This window comes from Triticum urartu, chromosome 2A (assembly GCF_056163025.1).
Source record: "Triticum urartu cultivar PI428250 chromosome 2A, HENAU_Tu73, whole genome shotgun sequence".
NCBI classification, from domain to species: Eukaryota; Viridiplantae; Streptophyta; class Magnoliopsida; order Poales; family Poaceae; genus Triticum; species Triticum urartu.
This window is the reverse complement of record NC_141874.1, coordinates 650,134,929-650,157,781: the sequence shown is the minus strand read 5'-3', so window position 1 is coordinate 650,157,781 and position 22,853 is coordinate 650,134,929.

The following is a 22,853-nucleotide window of genomic DNA, read 5'->3' as shown; positions in this document are numbered from 1 at the left end:
TGGTAAAGGTTATGCCACTACCTGAAGAGCTCAGAGAAGAAATTTTCTCGAGGATTTGAGAAGACCGACGCTGTCAACAATATGGATGAAGTATATGAGTTTTGATGGAACTGTAACCATGCTTCTAAGGGTGGTAGCACCCCAAACCCCGTGTGATGATCGATGGATTTTGAGGAGACCCCCAAACCCTAACCTTTTCTTGCTAGCCTCTCCGAATCTCGAGGACGAGATTCATTTTAAGGGTGGTAGGTTTGTAACATCCCAAAATTCTAAATTTTGGAATGTTATAAACAAATAAATAGATTTGATTGATTGTTTGATTGATTGCGTGAACTTGAGTGAAATTCGAATTCTTTTGAAAGTTAAATGAGAGGGAATAAAAGGACTTTCCCAAACTTTCATATTTGCTTTCTGATCTCTATGAATTCAAATGCTTTTCAAACACTAAACCCCGGAGAGAAGATGACATGACTTCTTCCATTTATTTAAATGACAAGGGGTGTTGAAAATATTTGAATTTCATTTGAAAATATTCCAATTCTGAAACTTTATGCAACTCAATGATTTTCACGAGAGAAGATAAAATGACTTCTTCAAATTATATGAAATATGAGTTGGGAGTTTCAAAGAATTAAATTCAAAGTTCTTTTGAATTTATTTTCAATTTGGAATATTAGATCATCATGCATATCTTATTTTCTTGCTTTTTGGTCGATCCTAGAAATTTCACGCAGCTCAAGGACCTTCGGAGAGAGTTGGAGATTTCGTTATTTTCTTATTTGAGAGTTTTCTCGAATTGGAAAAAAGGGTCATTTGATTTATTTATTTCATCTTCAATTATTTTTTCGTTATCAAAAAAATATGAGAGAGGGAATAATATGACTTTCCCAAAATTTAGGAAAAAAATGAAGATTTAATAAATAGATCAAATTTTGCTTTTGCCGGAGTTTTGTTCGCGTTTTATTTGGATAGGGAAAAATGCGCGTTTTCAAAATTTGATTTTTAGGCCCGGAGAAAAGTTCATTTTGTTCGACTCATTTTTAGGAGTCGGAGGAAATTTACTTTATTAGATTTGGAGTTCATTTAGATCTCGTTTTGTTTTTTTTTCCGAGCGCGGAACAGTTTTTTAAAGAAAAAGAAAAGAGAGAGAGAGAGCTCCAGCGACTTGGGCCTAAGGCCCAAGCCACCGAGCCAGCCAGGCCAGAGGCCATCGCGCGCCACGCCCAGGGAGGAGCCGCACCAGGCGCAAGGCGCCAGGGAGCCGCCGTCCTTTGTAGATTCCTAGTAGGATTCATTTACTTTCGTTTTTTTCTAGATCTTTTCCCTCTTTTCTTTCCTAGTCCTAGTCCAATTCCTTGACCCCTACACCAAGTTTTCTCCCCCTCCCCAATATAAATACTCCCACACCCCCCCCTCTAAACACATCAAATCCAAGGCCCCAAAGCCCCAAGCACACCGCGCCGCCCTGCGTCACCGCCGCCGCCCTGCGTCACCGCCACCGCCCCACCTTGCCGCGCCGCCGCCGCCCTGCGTCACCGCCACCGCCGCAGCTTGCCGCGCCGCCGCCGCCCTGCGTCACCACCGCCGCCGCCTTGTGCACCGCCGCCGCCGCCCAACGCCGCAGTCACCGCCGTTCGCCGGAGGTACCGCGCCGCGTCTCTTCTTTCCCTCGGTTCGGTTTTTCTTATAAACCGTTCCGATTCTTTTCTTCTCTACCGATTCGTTTTCTTTCCGATTTTCCGCTAAACCGTTCCGGTGTTCTAGATCGGTTTTTCGTTTCGATCTCTTTTCCGAAAACCCTAGATTGGTTTTCGTTCTTCTTTCGGACCGTTCGTCTCAACGAACGTGATCACCGATTATTTCCCGGTTAACGACGCCTGTTCGTATAACCGTTCTTCTTTTTCTTCTCGTCGGATTTATTCCGCGATCGCGATCTCAGATCCGATCTTCGTTCTAGTTTATCTTCTCGCTCGTTTATCGGAATCAGGTGATTCAAGCGCCTGGAGTTTCATCTCGAAACCGCCGTTCCGTCTAATCAACTTAAACAAGCTTTTGCTAAAGTAAAATTTGACCTAGTTTCAACTTGCTAGAACCGAGTTGTTTTCTTCCGCCGTTTGTTTTTCGTCATTTGTTCGGCTCGTTCTTTCTTTGCAACCGGAGTTCTTAAGTTGAACTTTCTGGTTCGTTCTCTCGTTCGAGTTTTACTTGTGCATTAGATGAGTACTTATTGTGTGGTTACTATTGCTTGCCTACGATAGATTGACCGGAGTGTGACGAGTAGATCTATCAAGAGTTTTGAGTGCGCATCATCTTCATCAACATTGCAGGCAAGTTCACACTTTGATCATACCTTTTCTACAACCCATGTTTTATTGCATTAGATCAATCCTCACACATTGCATGATTAGGATCTAATTAAATTGTGGGATGGGAAGTAGATGAGGTAGTACCTATTACCTGTATTATTATGAAACCTTTGGGAGTTACTTCTACGTTTGCTTATTATGCCATGCTATGCTAGTAGACGTGGATTGGGTGAGTGATATCCATGACAGATGTGAGATGATAATTTTAATGGTTTATTTAAGGTGGCAACTTAAACACACATCTGGGTGGATTGAGGCACCTGATGTCTATCAGGACTTGCCTGTTTTTTTGGACCGCCACCCAGGCTCAAAGGGATCATAAGATCTTTCATGCTAGAAACTTCCGTGTGCAGCCACATGCCACTATGGGCTCTGGCATAGTTGACTAAGTTGTGCGAACTCTTACGGGGTGGACTAGCAGATGTAGGGGATGTAGGTGTACCGGTCTAACCCACATGTAAGGTGCTAGTGCTTCTGAAAGACTATGTCTCGGTCATCCGTTTCTCAAACACCATGTAGTGCGAGAAAACAAACGAAGGCGATCGAGTCATGTGGGGAAAAGTGCGCAAACCTCTGCAGAGTAACAAACTAATCATGATTAGCTGTGTCCCCGGTTATGGACAACTTGAGTATCTAGTACTTGAATATCGAGTGAATCTCAACATGTTACCTCTAATTAATGTTATTGGGTTTTAATTACTTTTAATTGGGATTGAGAATGCTGTCAACCATTCTCAATGTTTCACAACCACCATGATAGTAAATAAAATTTATTCCTTTGCAGTAGGGAAAAATTGGCTTTACGCAAAAACCTTATAACCATAGAGCTTTTCCACCAGCCAAATATGCATGTAGTGATAGCCTTTATTCATTATTCTCTATGGTGTGAATTTGCCAGTACATTCAATGTACTGACCCGTTTCGGGCTGCAACGTCTTATGTTGCAGGTTTCTTACGACGAGTAAGTGATACGTTAGGGTTACGATTTCTACACTCAACTTTGCCGTTGGTGTTGATGGGTAACCACAACCTTGTTGCTTCCGCTATGTGGATTGAGGTAATAGTATTTACGTTACTTTATGCATGTGATTTACCTCTGTTATAAATCCTTCGAGTACTGTGTGTGTCAGCATACTGATCCAGGGATGACACATAAGCACAGAGACTTGATCCATTCGGGTCGGGTCGCTACATGAATTAAACCTAATCTACGAGTTCATTGACTGGATAGAAGTTTAACAAACGTGGCAAGAATCATGATGATCACAATGTGCTAAGAATCGGATTGGGGAATAGCACAAAGATCGAGTCCATACCCTAGTTTGGCGGAGACTCGCTACGGCGGCAATGGCGGGGTTGAATTTCCGTTGACGGCGACGGAGACCAGCGATTGGAGGCGGCTGGCGGCGAGGAGACGATCCGGAGACCAAGTTGGCAGAGCAGGCTATCGCGCGGGCGAAGGGGTTCGAAGAAATTTCCAAATTTTTGCCTGTGACTATATAGCCCGACCCTGTCGGTGTGACCGAGTGGAACAACTCGGTGGCACCGAGATGCAAAACTGTATACAGTTGTTGCAACTCGGTGTGACCGAATGGTTCAAATCGGTTGCACCGAGATCGAAAACCTAGATCAACTTAATGATCTCGGTAGGACCGAAAGTAGGGTATCGGTCAGACCGAGAATCATAAAGAGGTTTTGGAAGTTTAAGTCTATGACGAATCGGGGACTCTGAGCGCTCCTCACACAGAGTGGTTCGAATCTGACTTGATCAAATTTTGTGATGTAGCATGAATAGAGTTTGAGACGAGAAAAGCATAGATAGCTAGAGGAGGTTCTTAGGCATTCTTGTCCATACACTTGGCAAAAGGAAATAAAACCAAACAATCAAAACAACAAGTGGATGTCCTCGAATGAGTAAAATATGCAACCAGCATGCTCACACAATAAGATGGCAAATGAAATATGTGACAAGGCATGCACAACCAATTCTAGCATCTATCAAGCAATTTGCGATGACAAGGTCATCTATATATGAGTATATTGACTTAGGAGTCAAGTGAGAACACTTGATCATAGGTCATACTCATCGTTTAAGCTCAAGTGGGGTTACCACTTTTACATAAAGCATTGTTGTGTTCACATCTTTAGAGTTGCTTTAGCTCAAGTCTTAGAGTAAAGCTCCCCCTAGATGTGATATCCCCCCTTAGAGGGATGAACTAACCTCGGGTTTTGTCGATGATGACTTCATGTAGATGTTGAAGATGTGGGTGCTCAATGTTGATGTAGATCACTTGGAGCTATCCATTTGAGTGAATTGCACTTTCAATACCTACATGGGTTAGTCCCACAAGGAACAAACAAGGATATCCATAGACATAGAGTGATGCACACACAAGATGATGTCCATGAAAACTTTTAGGTTACCTTGTCCCTTGTCTTACCAACAAGAGGGTTTGTGACTCCTTGAACTAGTGCAAGATGTGGAAGTTGATTGCACTTGTTCTTGCCAAAATGATAAGAGTGAAGTATGTTGGCGGAGTCACCCTCAAGAACTCTCTAGTTCTTCTTCTTTTGGATCCACACCATCTTGATGGGAATCCTTGGAGTTGTAGTCGTACTTGATGAAGTGGAACTTGAAGTAGTCCTGGGAATCCACTTGACTAAGGTCTTAGGAGCTTCTTCAAATGCATCAATTTCCTCTTGAAGCTTGTCCTTGTCTTTTTGCTTGTAGTCTTGTGGTGGAAGATCATCTTGAGCTTGTGTCCCCTTGAAAGAAGTATCATACTTCTCTTGTTGAGGAACAAACTTTGTCTTGGGGTATTGATCTTCTTCCCACTCAACTCCATTGGCATTGAACTTTCGTTCAAAACCAACACCTTGATTCTTCCGGTGCATTCCTTGCTTGCACGCAATTTCCTCGAATTGCTTACTCCCGGCAAGGCTTTTGTACACTCCTTTCTCTATAATTCCCTTCAATAAGCTATTTTCTTGCTCAAGTGTAACTTGGCTAAGAGAATCATTAGTGGAATCAAGAGAACTACTAGAAGCAACAATATTGGATTTAGCATGATCATTGTTACTGCTAGAGGAAGAATCTTTCTTGTTCTTGATACTAGACTTGACTTGAGGCATGTAAGTGGATAAGAGTAAACGCTTGGCAATGTAAGAAGAACTTTTCTTGCGGAGATCATCATTGATTGCTTTTAAGAACTCATGCTCTTGCTCAAGATTGAGCTTTTCAAAGCGTAATTTCTCATGAGCTCTTAAAAGTTCTCGATGATCTTCGAAGATAGTTTCATGAGCTAACTTAAGAGTGTTTAGTTCTTTAGTTAGAGCCTCAATCTTCTCCTTATCACTGTCATTCGTTTTATCTTGATTAGCATGATTAATTGATGTTTCATCATAGTATTCATCACTAGAGTTGTCAACAAGCAAATCATCACCTAACAAGTCATCTTCATCACTATTGAAATCAACATACTCGGGGTGTGTTACCTTAGGACCTTTGGCCATGAAGCATCTTCCAATTCCTTCATTTGGTGAGTCAAATATGTCGTAGGAGTTGGTTGTCACAAGTGCTAGACCGGCAACACCTTCATCTTGAGTATCTTTGGAGTCGGAGTGATAACTTCTCTCGGAGTGGCTGTCGGAGTCGGAGCCGGATACCCATTCACCAACATGAGCTTGATGTCTTCGTTTTGTGTAGCTCCTTGACGATTTTTCCTTCCTTTCCGAATCCTTGCTTCTCCGTGAGTATCTTCGTTCATAACGATCATCTCTACTCCTTCTCTCTCTTGGTGGTGATTCTTTGCTTCTTGTTTTTGGAGAATCTTCTCTTCTCTTGTAGGGAGCCGTACACTCATTGGAATAGTGTCCGGGTCTTCCACAACTGTAGCAGTTTCGCTCTCGACTAGAAGATCTTTTGTCATTGTAGGACCTTGACTTGAAGCTTCTATCTTTGCTTCTACTCTTGTAGAACTTGTTGAAGTTCTTCACCATTAAGCTCAATTCTTCATTGAAGTTTTGTTTCTCACTTGATGATGTAGGGGCTTTACATGAGGCTTTGTAGGCACCACTTGATTTGTTGTGAAGTTCCTCTTTATCCTTAAGTGACATCTCATGAGCAACAATTCTTCCAATCACCTCCGCTGGCTTGAGATCTTCGTAATTGGGCATCATTTGGATCAATGTGCACACGGTATCATATTTTCCATCCAAGGCTCTTAGAATCTTCTTGATGATGAATCTATCGGTCATCTCTTCACTTCCTAAGCCGGCAATCTCATTTGTGATGAGAGCAAGCCTAGAGTACATTTCAGCGACACCTTCACCATCCTTCATTTTGAACTTGTCAAGTTGACTTTGAAGCACATCCAACTTGGATTCCTTGACGGAGTCGGTACCTTCGTGCATATCAATCGAAGTGTCCCAAATTTCCTTTGCATTCTCAAGACGGCTGATTTTGTTGAATTCTTCGGGGCACAATCCGTTGAAGAGAATATCACAAGCTTGAGCATTGTATTGCAACATCTTCAACTCATCCGCGGTAGCTTCACGGTTTGGTTCTTTCCCATCAAAGAAGTCACCTTGCAACCAACACACACAATAGCCCAAACGGCGGGGTTATGTCCAAGAATATGCATTTTCATTTTATGCTTCCAACTAGCAAAATTAGTACCATCAAAGTAAGGACCTCTACGGTGATAATTTCCCTCGCTAGACGCCATACCCTCCTAGGTTGTGAAACCAAGGCTATGACCACCAAAAGCTATGGAGATCAAAGCAAATGGAGACCAAAGCTCTGATACCACTTGTAGGATCGAAAGTATGTCTAGAGGGGGGGTGATTAGACTACTTGACCAAATAAAAACTTAACCTTTTCCCAATTTTAGTTCTTGGCAGATTTTAGCTATTGTAGGACAAGTCAAGCAATCATCACACAATTCAAGCAAGCATGCAAAGAGTATATTGGCAGCGGAAAGTAAAGCATGCAACTTGCAAGAATGTAAAGGAAAGGGTTTGGAGAATTCAAACGCAATTGGAGACACGGATGTTTTTCCCGTGGTTCGGATAGGTGGTGCTATCCTACATCCACGTTGATGGAGACTTCAACCCACGAAGGGTAACGGTTGCGCGAGTCCACGGAGGGCTCCACCCACGAAGGGTAATGGTTGCGCGAGTCCACGGAGGGCTCCACCCACGAAGGGTCCACGAAGAAGCAACCACCCACGAAGGGTCCACGAAGAAGCAACCTTGTCTATCCCACCATGGCCATCGCCCACGAAGGACTTGCCTCACTAGCGGTAGATCTTCACGAAGTAGGCGATCTCCTTGCCCTTACAAACTCCCTGGTTCAACTCCACAATCTTGTCGGAGGCTCCCAAGTAACACCTAGCCAATCTAGGAGACACCACTCTCCAAGAAGTAACAAATGGTGTGTTGATGATGAACTCCTTGCTCTTGTGCTTCAAATGATAGTCTCCCCAACACTCAACTCTCTCTCATAGGATTTGGATTTTGTGGAAAGAAGATTTGAGTGGAAAGCAACTTGGGGAAGGCTAGAGATCAAGATTCATATGGTAGGAATGGAATATCTTGGTCTCAACACATGAGTAGGTGGTTCTCTCTCAGAACATATGAGTTGGAATTGTGTATGTGTTCTGATGGCTCTCTCCACGAATGAAGAGGAGGTGGAGGGGTATATATAGCCTCCACACAAAATCCAACCGTTACACACAGTTTTCCAATCTTGGTGGGACCGAATCAACAAACTCGGTCGGACCAAAAAGGTAAACCTAGTGACCGTTAGAGATTTTCCGTGGGACTGACATGCAACTCGGTAGGACCGATATGGTTAGGGTTTGGGCATAACGTAATCTCGGTGAGACCGATTACACAAACTCGGTGAGACCGAGTTTGGTAATAAGCTAACCAGAGAGTTGGTCAGGTAAACTCGGTGGGACCAATTTGCTCTTTCGGTGAGACCGAAAAGTTACAAAAAGGAAACAAAGAGTTTACACTGCAATCTCGGTGGGACCGATTCGCTCTTTCGGTGAGACCGAAAAGTTACGGAAGGGAAACAGAGAGTTTGCAATCCCATCTCAGTGAGACCGAGATCCCTATCGGTAGAACCGAATTGCTAGGGTTTGGCAGTGGCTTATGACAAGTGAAACTCGGTGGCGCCAGATAGAAAGAATCGGTAGGACCGAGTTTGGCTTAGGGTTTAGGTCAAATGTGGATATGGGAAAGTAGTTGAGGGTTTTGGAGCATATCACTAAGCACATGAAGCAAGAGGCTCATTAAGCAACACCTCATCCCTCCTTGATAGTATTGGCTTTTCCTAAAGACTCAATGTGATCTTGGATCACTAAAATATAAAATGAAGAGTCTTGAGCTTTTGAGCTTGAGCCAATCCTTTGTCCTTAGCATTTTGAGGGTTCCACTTTCACATCCATGCCATGCCAATCATTGAGCTTTCCTGAAATAGTCATCTTGGAATAGCATTAGCTCAATGAGCTATATGTTGTTATGAATTACCAAAACCACCTAGGGATAGTTGCACTTTCAATACATGATCATGCCTAGATATTCTCATAACTATGCTCAATTCTTTCAATTGCTCAACAGTAATTTGTTCACCCACCGTAGAATACTTATACTCTTGAGAGAAGCCACTAGTGAAACCTATGACCCCCGGGTCTATTCTCATCATATCAATCTCCATCACTTTAATCTTGCTTTGCTTTTTTACTTCGCCTTTTACTTTTCACTTTGCATCTCTATACCAAAAATACCAAAAAATATTATATCTATCAGATCTCACTCTCGTAAGTGACCGTGAAGGGATTGACAACCCCTAATCGCGTTGGTTGCGAGTAGCTATCGTTTTGTGCAGGTACGAGGGACTTGAGCGTGGCCTCCTACTGGATTGATACCTTGGTTCTCAAAAACTGAGGGAAATACTTACGCTACTCTGCTGCATCATCCTTTCCTCTTTGGGGAAATCCAACACAAGCTCAAGTGGTAGCAAGAAGAATTTCTGGCGCCGTTTCCGGGGAGTCTACGCAAAAAGTCAACATACCAAGTACCCATCACAATCCCTATCTCTCACATTACATTAGTTGCCATTTGCCTCTCGTTTTCCTCTCCCCCACTTCACCCTTGCTGTTTTATTCGCCCTCTCTTTCCCAATCTCCTTCTCCTTCTCCGCCTCTCTTTTCCGTTTGCCTTTTTCTCGCTTGCCTTTTTGTTTGCTCGTGTGTTGGATTGCTTGTTTGTCGCGATGGCTCAAGATACTACCAAATTGCGTGACTTCACCAATACCAATAATAATGATTTCCTTAGCACTCCGATTGCTCCTCTTGCCAATACTGAATCTTGTGAAATCAATACTGCTTTGTTGAATCTTGTTATGAAAGATCAATTCGCCGGCCTTCCTAGTGAAGATGCCGCTACTCATCTGAATAGCTTCGTTGATTTATGTGATATGCAAAATAAAAAAGATGTCGATAATGATGTCGTTAAATTGAAGCTATTTCCTTTTTCGCTTAGAGATCGTGCTAAAGCTTGGTTTTCGTCTTTGCCTAAAAATAGTATTGATTCTTGGAACAAGTGCAAAGATGCTTTTATCTCTAAGTATTTCCCTCCCGCTAAGATCATCTCTCTTAGAAACGATATTATGAACTTTAAGCAACTTGATCATGAACATGTTGCACAAGTTTGGGAGAGAATGAAATTAATGATACGTAATTTCCCTACTCATGGTTTGAATTTGTGGATGATTATACAAAATTTTTATGCCGGATTGAATTTTGCTTCTAGAAATCTTTTAGATTCGGCCGCGGGAGGCACTTTTATGGAAATCACCTTAGGAGATGCTACTAAACTCCTAGATAATATTATGGTTAATTATTCTCAATGGCATACTGAAAGATCTTCTAATAAAAAAGTGCATGCGATAGAAGAAATCAATGTTTTGAGTGGAAAGATGGATGAACTTATGAAATTATTTGCAACTAAGAGTGTTTCTTCTGATCCTAATGATATGCCTTTGTCTACTTTGATTAAGAATAACAATGAATCTATGGATGTGAATTTTGTTGGTAGGAATAATTTTGGTAACAACGCTTATAGAGGGAATTTTAATCCTAGGCCATATCCTAGTAATCCTTCTAATAATTATGGGAATTCCTACAACAACTCTTATGGAAATTATAATAAGATGCCCTCTGAATTTGAGAATAGTGTTAAAGATTTTATGAATTCACAAAAGAATTTTAATGCTTTGCTTGAAGAGAAATTGCTTAAAGTTGATGACTTGGCTAGGAACGTTGATAGAATTTCTCTTGAGGTTGATTCTTTAAAGCTTAGATCTATTCCTCCTAAGCATGATATCAATGAGTCTCTCAAAGCCATGAGAATTTCCATTGATGAGTGCAAGGAAAGAACCGCTAGGATGCGTGCTTCCAAAGATGCCTTTATTAAAGCGTGTTCTTCCAATTCCTATGAAAATCAAGATGAAGATCTAAAAGTTATTGATGTGTCTCCTATTAAATCTTTGTTTTGCAATATGAATCTTGATGAAACTGAATATGATCTTCCTTTACCTAGAAGGCGTTCTAAAAATTCGGAGTATTTAGATCTTTATGATGAAATTGATGAACGTGGGATTGAAAGAAATAAAAATCTAGATGTTGCTAAACCCACTATATTGGATTTCAAGGAATTTAATTATGAAAGTTGCTCTTTAATTGATTGTATTTCCTTGTTGCAATCCGTGCTAAATTCTCCACATGCTTATAGTCAAAAGAAAGCCTTCACCGAACATATTGTTGATGCCTTGATGCAATCTTATGAAGAAAAACTTAAGTTGAAAGTTTATATCCCTAGAAAAATCTATGATGAGTGGGAACCAACTATTAAAATTAAAATTAAAGATCATGATTTTTATGCTTTGTGTGATTTGGGTGCTAGTGTCTCCACTATCCCCAAAACTTTGTGTGATTTGCTAGATTTCCGCGATTTCGATGATTGCTCTCTAAACTTGCATCTTGCGGATTCTACTATTAAGAAACCTATGGGAAGGATTAATGATGTTCTTATTGTTGCAAATAGAAATTATGTGCCCGTAGATTTCATTGTTCTTGATATAGATTGCAATCCTTCTTGCCCTATTATTCTTGGTAGACCTTTCCTTAGAACAGTTGGTGCGATTATTGATATGAAGGAAGGGAATATTAGATTTCAATTTCCATTACAAAAGGGCATGGAAAACTTTCCAAGAAAGAAAATAAAATTGCCATATGAAACTATCATGAGAGCCACTTATGGATTGCCTACCAAAGATGGCAATACCTAGATCTATCCTCGCTTTTATGCCTAGCTAGGGGCGTTAAACGATAGCGCTTGTTGGGAGGCAACCCAATTTTATTTTTATTCCTTGCTTTTTGCTCCTGTTTAGTAATAAATAATTTATTTAGCATCTGTTTTGGTTGTGTTTTTTGTGTTTAATTAGTGTTTGTGCCAAGTAGAACCGTTGGGAAGACTTGGGGAAAGTCTTGTTGAACTTGCTGTAAAAAACAGAAACTTTAGCGCTCACGAGAACTGCTGTCATTTTTATTTGGAGAGTGATATTGTAACGCCCCGAGACCGTTGTGCCAGGTGTCTTCCTATTATTCGCTGTTGTTGCCATGTCATTTGCTTGTGTGTTGCATCTTGTCATGTCAGCATATGCATTGCATCATCATGTTTTCAAAACTTGCATTCGTCCGGGGTATCCCAGTTCTTTCCGTTGTCCGTTCTGAGCCCGGACACACTCGCACGCGCCCGCGGCATGTCCGAAATAGTATTTTTATAAGTGGCTGGAAAACGTTCTCGGAATGGGTTGAAAGTTGGCGTGTGGTCTTATTATAGTGTAGATAGACCGCCTGTCAAGTTTCATCGCATTCGGAGTTCGTTTGATAGCCCAACCGTTAAACTATAGCGGCATTATAGCCGGTCTAACGTCGGACGTTTTCGGTCTCTGGAAATAGTCGCCGGGCCTCCCTCTCTTCTTTTCTCTTAGCTTGAGACCGTCTACACAGCCCATGACCTACCGCCAGGTCCAACCTAACCTCTCTCGTCAGCCCGCGGCCCTCCTCGCGCGCGCGCTCGAAAGCTGTCCAGGAACCGACCCGGGGAGTCGTCACTGTTGTGTCCGGATCATCCCCAAACATCTACAAAATATCACCATTTCCATATTTGGGCTACCTAAGCTATTTTTCCGTCCATCCGATTACGATCGGAGGGACCTTATACCCCCTAAACCTATCCGGCTTACTATATATAGATCAACCACTAGACTATTTTGCCAAACCCTAAATTCTAGGACTTTTGTCCCTGTCGCCGCCGCCACCCGGTGTCAATCCCCCTCGGGATCCACCCATCACCAACCATCGCTCGCCACCTATCGCCTCCAAATCCTCCTCCCTGCCTCGATCTGGACCGAGCGCCCGCGCCCCTGTTTGTCTGCAACTTCTAGTCCCGCACCAGCCTCTGCATCGAGCAGAGACGGACCATGCCGCCCCGATCCCCTTCGGCAGCAGTCCGCCGCCGCGCCACCTTCAAGCCTTTGGGCGCCTGGTCCCCTTCCTGGCCCGCTCGTTCTCTGCACGAAGGAGGCGCAACGCCAGCGCCTCGTCTGCCTCCCCTGCTAACGCCTCGTCGCCGGGAGCCCCGCTTCAAGTCCCTGCCATGGCTGCTGCCCTTCTGCAGAACCTCGTCGCCAGGGAGCCGTCGTCCCCACCTGCCTCCGCCAGTTTCCCCACCCCCGGCACCGTCTGCAGCTGTACGAAGAGACCAGGGAGTCTTTGCCCCGCCAAGTCCCTCTGTTTGACCCGCATCGATCGCCGGCGTGCGTCCCACCGAGTCCCTTCGCCATCCCACGCCGAGACCCGCTGCCGCCTCCATCGCCTGCTCGCCGCCGTTCTACTTCATGCCGCGCCGCCGTCCCGTTCGTCCCTGACGAACTGCAGCTGCCGCTTGGGTCAACGGTCGTGCGCACTTGACCGCACGCGCCTGATCTACCTCCAAGCCAGGCCTTGGGCCGCCTTCCCATGCCGGCCTGCTCCACGCCTCTGGCCTGCGTGGGCTATTTCCCCTCCAACGGCCCATTTTGGCCCATGGTGAGCGCCCCAGCGCCTAGCAGTTTCGGCCCGAGCGCCTGTTTTTTTTCCCGCGACCGGATTTGCTAATTAACCAGGGTTTGGCAGATTTTCAGAAAACCCTCCATGTTCACGCATTTTATAACTCTCCAACCGTGCATTGGATTAAAACAAACTTAATATGAAACTTGCTTAGAATTTCATCTAGTTTCATAATATGTCTTTTTCATCTATGTTTAAAATATTTAAAAGGATGTTTGGTTAAATTTACTCCTATGCCATGTTAAAATGCTTTAATTCGTAACTAAATAACCGTAGCTCCGAACCTAATAAACTTGATATGTAAATGGGGTAGAATTTTGCCTAGTTTAACATGGTGGCATCATCTTGCATGTTTAACAACTCTAAAATATGGCTTAGGGCAGAACTGTACCAAATCTATAATATGCTCATGGGGTTTTACCGGAATTGTTGTTCGTTACTTCCGGCCTCATTTAAACTTGACTAGATAGGTAGTTTTACTTTGCTTCACCCTCTTGCCATGCTAATAACAATTAATCTTGTTGGGTACATAAACGAGATCAAACTAAATAACTTGAATGTGGTGTTTCGTCAATATGCAACTCGTTGCATATTAAGCTCCACTTAATTTGTAGGATTGCTTGTGCACTTTGCCATGCCATGCCCTCTTTAAACCGGACATGCATCATTCTTGTTTGCGCATCATGCCATGTCTATGTGGTGGTTGTTTACTAGGTTGTTTGCTCTTTTCCGGTGTTGTTTCTTCGGGTTGGTTCCGATAACGTCGCGTTGTGAGGAACCGTTCGACTACGTCCGTTTATCTTCTTCATGGACTCGTTCTTCTTCCTTGCGAGATTTCAGGCAAGATGACCATACCCTCAAAATCACTTCTATCTTTGCTTGCTAGTTGCTCGCTCTTTTGCTATGCCTATGCTACGATACCTACCACTTGCTTATCATGCCTCCCATATTGTTGAACCAAGCCTCTAACCCACCTTGTCCTAGCAAACCGTTGTTTGGCTATGTTACTTCTTTGCTCAGCCCCTCTTATAGCGTTGTTAGTTGCAGGTGAAGATTGAAGTTTGTCCTTGTTGGAACATGGAGATGTTGTTCCTTGTTGGAACATGTTTACTTGTTGGGATATCACAATATATCTTATTTAATTAATGCATCTATATACTTGGTAAAGGGTGGAAGGCTCGGTCTTATGCCTAGTGTTTTGTTCCACTCTTGCCGCCCTAGTTTCCATCATATTGGTGTTATGTTCCCGGATTTTGCGTTCCTTACGCGGTTGGGCTATTATGGGAACCCCTTGACAGTTCGCCTTGAATAAAACTCCTCCAGCAATGCCCAACATTGGTTTTACCATTTGCCACCTAGCCTTTTCTTTTCCCTTGGGAGTCGCGCTCCTGAGGGTCATCATTATTTTACCCCCGGGCCAGTGCTCCTCTGAGTGTTGGTCCAAACTAGAGTCCTGTGCAGCGCCCCCTCGGGGAAACTCGAGGTTTGGTTTTAGTTGTATGGAGCGCTCATCTGAGTGTGCCCTGAGAACGAGATATGTGCAGCTCCTATCGGGATTTGTCGGCACATTCGGGCGGTGTTGCTGGATTTGTTTTAACTTGTCGAAGTTGTCTTGTAGAACCGGGACACCGAGTCTGATCGGAATGTCTCGGGAGAAGGTATATCCTTCATTGACCATGAGAGCTTGTCATGGGCTAAGTCGGGACACCCCTGCAGGGATTTGAACTTTTGAAAGCCATGCCCGCGGTTATGGGCAGATGGGAATTTGTTAACGTCTGGTTGTAGAAAACCTGAAGTTGACCTTAATTAAAATGCATCAACCGCGTGTGTAACCGTGATGGTCTCTTTCCGGCGGAGTCCGGGAAGTGAACACGGTGTTGGAGTTATGCTTGACGTAGGTTGTTCTAGGATCACTTCTTGATCATAGTTTCTCGATCGTGCTTTGCCTTCTCTTCTCGCTCTCATTTGCGTATGTTAGCCACCATATATGCTAGTCGCTTGCTGCAGCTCCACCCCATACCTTTACCTTACCCATAAGATTAAATAGTCTTGATCGCGAGGGTGCGAGATTGATGAGTCCCCCTGACTCACAGATACTTCCAAAACCAGTTTGCAGGTGCCGATGTTACCGAGCAGGTGACGCAACCAAGCTCAAGGAGGAGCTCGATGAAGATCTTGTCCTTTGTGTCACTTTGTTCTAGTTGATCAGTAGTGGAGCCCAGTCGGGACGATCGGGGATCTGTGTAGCATTTGGGGTAGTCTTCTTTTATTTTGGCTCCGTAGTCGGGCCTTGTTTGTATTTGGTTGATGTAATGCTTTATTCATGTAATTGTGTGAAGTGGCGATTGTAAGCCAACTATGTATCTCTTTCTCTTATGTATTACATGGGTTGTGTGAAGATTACCTCACTTGCGACATTGCTTTCAATGCGGTTATGTCTCTAAGTCGTGCTTCGACACGTGGGAGATATAGCCGCATCGAGGGCGTTACAAGTTGGTATCAGAGCCTTCCCCGACCTTAGGAGCCCCCACTGCTTGATCGAATTAGCTGACGAGTTGAGTCTAGAAAAATGTTTTGAGTCATTAGGAATTATATATCGGAGAGTTTAGGAATTCTTTTTACTCCCCAGTCCCTTCATCGCTCTGGTAAGGCATCCTGACGTAGAGTTTTGACTCTTCTCTTCTCAGATTTCACTAAAAAAATTTAGGATCATGCGGGTATCTTGGAATCGTGCCGATGGGTTTGTGACGAGAACATTGTTCTTGGTGCCTCCTGTCATTTAGGGGTTGTGGAAGTGTCCCGGGGAGTTGAGCTCCGAGGTGTTGTCGTCACAATTTTATCGTTGCAGTTCTAGAATACCTGAGATTAGTTTCGCCGACATCGAAAATCTCTTTTATGCAGTTGTTGGTGAGATAACCTCGACGCCACCCAGTACTGGGGCGGGAGTTCGGGAGTATTGCCATAACTCGTATAACGGATGCTTTTCGAAGGTTGAGGTAGATGATTTCCGAAGGTTTCTTGGTTATGTGTTGAAGGATGGATACAGCTGGATGTAGGATTTGTTAGTTTGGGTGAGATATTATGCTTCCCCTGTATCCCCAACACCTGATTGCATAACCGGAAAGTTTCGGGAGTTTATAAGTGGGAAATCAAGTAGCTCTTAGGATATCTTTCCGACAGATGTATGATATGAAATTGGGGTTCGACGTCTAGTGGTCCGCCTATTCACGGTTGGTTTTACAGTGGTCTCTTGTGTCTTAAAGAGTCCTTGGCTATGCCGACTCGGGGACGCTTCATATGTCATGTGCACTGCCTTGTACATGATGGTGCTGTACGACTGAGCCAGTGTAGGCCCCACCACGAAAACTTCGGACGAAATCTCTATCATATGTTTGTTCCGACTTATTCTACAAGCCAACCCTTTGTTTTTGTTTTGAGTTGTGGTATTCGAGTTGCTTCGAAGTCAAATGTTGATTCCATACCTTTTCCAAGCGGTGTTCTCATAATTCTATGTGAATACAAATCCTTCTTGATCATCGAGATTGTCATCTAAATTTCTTCTCTACCGGCATGTTTCTCTTCAAGTGAATCTGATGACTTCAACATTTGCAAGATCCAATCTTAGTTCTTCTCAACGGTGTTCATTTCATTCGTCCCAAGCTGCCTTTGTTTTCCCTCCCTCCCACCCTTTTTCTTCGAGGACTCAGATTTCTTAATCAAGTATCCTTTTATTATTGTGAAGTCTCTCCATTCCTTTTTCCGTCAATGTTCTTACCCGGTGTTTTCCATGAAGATGCTCTACTAGCTCATCTTTCATCATTCTTTTTCTTCTCCGGTGGATTTCAATTCAAGCCTTGTTGATCATATCCTTTTCCTCGTTTCAAATACCTTCTCATGCCGGTACACCTCTTAATCATCCACTTCTCCCTATTCAATTGTTCCGGAGTGTTCAAGATATCTCGAAGATTCGTGGTTCCACTCTACATTCATTCAAGATCTTTCGAGGACGTTACCTCATTCAAGCCATTTATTTCAACCGGCGCAATCTATCTTTTAAATCATTCAACGGTGTTTCTTTTGAGTGGGCCCTAACCCACATGTCTTTTCCCAGGATCTTACCTGACTCTTCTTATTTTCCCGGAGCTATCCCCAAATTTTCTTTTCGAAGTTTGGCGTAAGAATGATTTATCATCAGTAAAATGTCTTTCTCCAAGATTTTTCAAATTCTTTTCATCATTGGCTCAACCTCTTTGTTTTGATTCTTCCGGAGTATCTCAACAATACATGGTGGTGTTTCTCGTCGTAATTCTCAGATTTGGAAGGCCAAAGAAGAATTTTCCCTCCATATCTTGCTCCATTCTCTTCAAGATTCGTGATTCTAGCTTGTTCCACCCTCTCATAATTATTTTTGATTGTGGAAATTCTTTTCACCTATCCGGAGCAATTCAAGAGTCTGCTCAGTTTGTTTATTTGGAACCCATCATCTAAGATTTATTCATTCCAGTTTTCAGTTATCATTCTCCAATCTTACCGGTGTATAATTCAAACATTCTCTATTTAGCTCATGATCTCTTCGTTCTCAGGGATCTAAATTCCCTCAAGCATCTTCATACATTCGTTAATTCTTCCCAGTGATTTGTGCCTTTTTCCAATTCCATTTTGCAAATTCTTATGGTGGTTCGTTCAAGATTTCTCTTCCTTGTTTATCATATCAATTCATTCGTTGTTTTAGTTCTACTGGTGGTTCATGGAACACCTTTCCAAGTTGACGCTATATCTATCTTAATCCTTTCTACGAGAATAAGTAGTATGGAAAATCCGTTGTTTGTCATCAATTTAATTGGTGAAGGATAAGCATAATGTAATTCTTATTCTTGTTTCATCAAGTGAACTCAATTCCCTATTCCGGAGGCTTATCAAATTCTCGGTTTCAATTGTTTCATCTTCTCGTTTTCCCGGAGTTCCAACATTTTACAACTATTTCACCACAGAGATTCATGTAAATCGGTACAATGATTCACCTTGTGTTTTCAACTTCTTTTCCTTTCCATTTGATTGTCCTTTTGTTTAATGGAGTTCTTCATGAAGGTTCTACATGATGGTTCATAAAGGATTTAATTTCTTCTCGGAGTGTTCATCAAGATTCTTTTCAGAGGAGCTCAAGCATTCTTCATCTTGCAATCCGGAGTGCAATTCTTTCTTCCGTATCATTGGAGGTGGTATTATGTCATTCTTGATAATTTGAGTTCATGTTTCATGTTCCACATGTTGTTAAGAATGAGGTATTTTAAATCCATCAACCTCTTCTTTGGATTTATCTTTGGGTATATTTCACCTAAAGCCTTCCCTGAGGATTGTTGCTATCCATGGTTCTTATAAAGGACCCCAAGTTCTTCTTTATCCTCCCGGTGAAATAAGTTTCTCGTCTCCTCGTTCATATCAATCCAATTCTTTTGCCGTAAGTGGCTGGTTGTCACCTCAAAATTTGAGATGTATTCCATAAGACCATATCAAGCGTATTCTTTTCGTTGTTGGTGTTCCAACAATTCCGTTCGACCCTTCTCCTAAAGATGCCTTTTCAAACACTTTTGTGACAGAAGTTGGCATTTTCTTCTCCATTCTTTTATTTCAATTATCTATCTTCTATTTCTTTCTCCCGGAGGCATTGTGTTGCTGCTCTCTTCAAACCTTCTTCTTGTTCTTGTCAAGATCATGTTCTTTTCGTGCTTATCCATTTAACCAGAGGTGTGCCTTTTGGCTCAAGTTCTTTTCATCTTATCAAGCCTTGCATCCCTTCTCAACCGGAGTGCTGCCCAAAGTTGTTCTTCCTTGTTTTCTCTTTGCTAACGGAGTGCTTTCAACTTCATTTATCTCCGTTGTATTCTTTTCTCGGTATGGCTTAACCTTTTCAAGGTTCTTTGGTTTCACTCGTTTGTCAAAGGAGCAACTTAGTTTTACCTATTCTCTTTCTCTTCCGTTTTTCCCTCCGGTGCCATTCTAGATCTCGGGACGAGATCCTCTCGTAGTCGTGGAGTGTTGTAACGCCCCGAGACCGTTGTGCCAGGTGTCTTCCTGTTATTCGCTGTTGTTGCCATGTCATTTGCTTGCGTGTTGCATCTTGTCATGTTATCATATGCATTGCATCATCATGTTTTCAAAACTTGCATTCGTCCGGGGTATCCCAGTTCTTTCCGTTGTCCGTTCTGAGCCCGGACACACTCGCACGCGCCCGTGGCATGTCCGAAATAGTATTTTTATAAGTGTCCAGAAAACATTCTCGGAATGGGTTGAAAGTTGGCGTGTGGTCTTATTATAGTGTAGATAGACCGCCTGTCAAGTTTCATCGCATTCGGAGTTCGTTTGATAGCCCAACCGTTAAACTATAGCGGCATTATAGCCGGTCTAACGTTGGACGTTTTCGGTCTCCGGAAATAGTCGCCGGGCCTCCCTCTCTTCTCTTCTCTTAGCTCGAGACCGTCTACACAGCCCATGACCTACCTCCAGGTCCAACCTAACCTCTCTCGTCAGCCCGTGGCCCTCCTCGCGCGCGCGCCCGAAAGCTGTCCCGGAACCGACCCGGGGAGTCGTCACCGTTGTGTCCAAATCGTCCCCAAACATCTACAAAATATCACCGTTTCCATATTTGGGCTACCTAAGCTATTTTCCCCGTCTGTCCGATTACGATCGGAGGGACCTTATACCCCCTAAACCTATCCGGCTTACTATATATAGATCAACCACTAGACTATTTTGCCAAACCCTAAATTCTAGGACTTTTGTCCCTGTCGCCGCCGCCACCCGGTGTCAATCCCCCTCGGGATCCACCCATCCCCAACCATCGCTCGCCACCTATCGCCTCCAAATCCTCCTCCCTGCCTCGATCTGGACCGAGCGCCCGCGCCCCTGTTCGTCTGTAACTTCTAGTCTCGCACCAGCCTCTGCATCGAGCAGAGACGGACCACGCCGCCCTGATCCCCTTCGGCAGCAGTCCGACGCCGCACCACCTTCAAGCCTTCGGGCGCCTGGTCCCCTGCCTGGCCCGCTCGTTCTCCGCACGAAGGAGGCGCAACGCCAGCGCCTCGTCTACCTCCCCTACTAATGCCTCGTCGCCGGGAGCCCCGCTTCAAGTCCCTGCCATGGCTGCTGCCCTTCTGCAGAACCTCGTCGCCAGGGAGCCGTCGTCCCCACCTGCCTCCGCCCATTTCCCCGCCCCCGGCGCCATCTGCAGCTGTACGAAGACACCAGGGAGTCTTCGCCCCGCCAAGTCCCTCTGTTCGACCCACATCGATCGCCGGCGTGCGTCCCGCCGAGTCCCTTCGCCATCCCACGCCGAGACCCGCTGCCGCCTCCATCGCCTGCTCGCCGCCGTTCTGCTTCACGCCGCGCCGCCGTCCCGTTCGTCCCTGACGAACTGCAGCTGCCGCTCGGGTCAATGGTCGTGTGCACTCGACCGCATGCGCCCAATCTACCTCCAAGCCAGGCCTTGGGCCGCCTTCCCACGCCGGCCTGCTCCACGCCTCTGGCTCGCGTGGGCTATTTCCCCTCCAACGGCCCGTTTTGGCCCATGGTGAGCACCCCAGCGCCTAGCAGTTTCGGCCCGAGCGCCTGTTTTTTTTCGTGACCGAATTTGCTAATTAACCAGGGTTTGGCAGATTTGCAGAAAAACCCTCCATGTTCATGCATTTTATAACTCTCCAACCGTGCATCGGATTAAAACAAACTTAATATGAAACTTGCTTAGAATTTCATCTAGCTTCATAATATGTCTTTTTCATCTATGTTTAAAATATTTAAAATGATGTTTGGTTAAATTTACTCCTATGCCATGTTAAAATGCTTTAATTCATAACTAAATAACCGTAGCTCCAAACCTAATAAACTTGATATGTAAATGGGGTAGAATTTTGCCTAGTTTAACATGGTGGCATCATCTTGCATGTTTAACAACTCTAAAATATGGCTTAGGGCAGAAAAGTACCAAATCTATAATATGCTCATGGGGTTTTACCGGAATTGTTGTTCGTTACTTCCGGCCTCATTTAAACTTGACTAGATAGGTAGTTTTACTTTGCTTCACCCTCTTGCCATGCTAACAACAATTAATCTTGTTGGGTACATAAACGAGATCGAACTAAATAACTTGAATGTGGTGTTTTGTCAATATGCAACTCGTTGCATATTGAGCTCCACTTAATTTGTAGGATTGCTTGTGCACTTTGCCATGCCATGCCCTATTTAAACCGGACATGCATCATTCTTGTTTGCGCATCATGCCATGTCTATGTGGTGGTTGTTTACTAGGTTGTTTGCTCTTTTCCGGTGTTGCTTCTTCGGGTTGGTTCTGATAACGTTGCGTTGTGAGGAACCGTTCGACTACGTCCGTTTATCTTCTTCATGGACTCGTTCTTCTTCCTTGTGAGATTTCAGGCAAGATGACCATACCCTCGAAATCACTTCTATCTTTGCTTGCTAGTTGCTCGCTCTTTTGCTATGCCTATGCTACGATACCTACCACTTGCTTATCATGCCTCCCATATTGTTGAACCAAGCCTCTAAGCCACCTTGTCTTAGCAAACCGTTGTTTGGCTATGTTACTGATTTGCTCAGCCCCTCTTATAGCGTTGTTAGTTGCAGGTGAAGATTGAAGTTTGTCCCTTGTTGGAACATGGATATGTTGTTCCTTGTTGGTATATCACAATATATCTTATTTAATTAATGCATCTATATACTTGGTAAAGGGTGGAAGTCTCGGCCTTATGCCTGGTGTTTTGTTCCACTCTTGCCGCCCTAGTTTCCGTCATATCAGTGTTATGTTCCTGGATTTTGCGTTCCTTACACGGTTGGGCTATTATGGGAACCCCTTGACAGTTCGCCTTGAATAAAACTCCTCCAGCAATGCCCAACATTGGTTTTACCATTTGCCACCTAGCCTTTTCTTTTCCCTTGGGAGTCGCGCTCCTGAGGGTCATCATTATTTTACCCCCCGGGGCCAGTGCTCCTCTGAGTGTTGGTCCAAACTAGAGTCCTGTGTAGCGCCCCCTCGGGGAAACTCGAGGTTTGGTTTTAGTTGTATGGAGCGCTCATCTGAGTGTGCCCTGAGAACGAGATATGTGCAGCTCCTATCGGGACTCTAGTACAGGTGGTGTTGCTGGATTTGTTTTAACTTGTCGAAGTTGTCTTGTAGAACTGGGATATCGAGTCTGATCGGAATGTCTCGGTAGAAGGTATATCCTTTGTTGACCGTGAGAGCTTGTCATGGGCTAAGTTGGGACACCCCTGCAGGGATTTGAACTTCCGAAAGCCG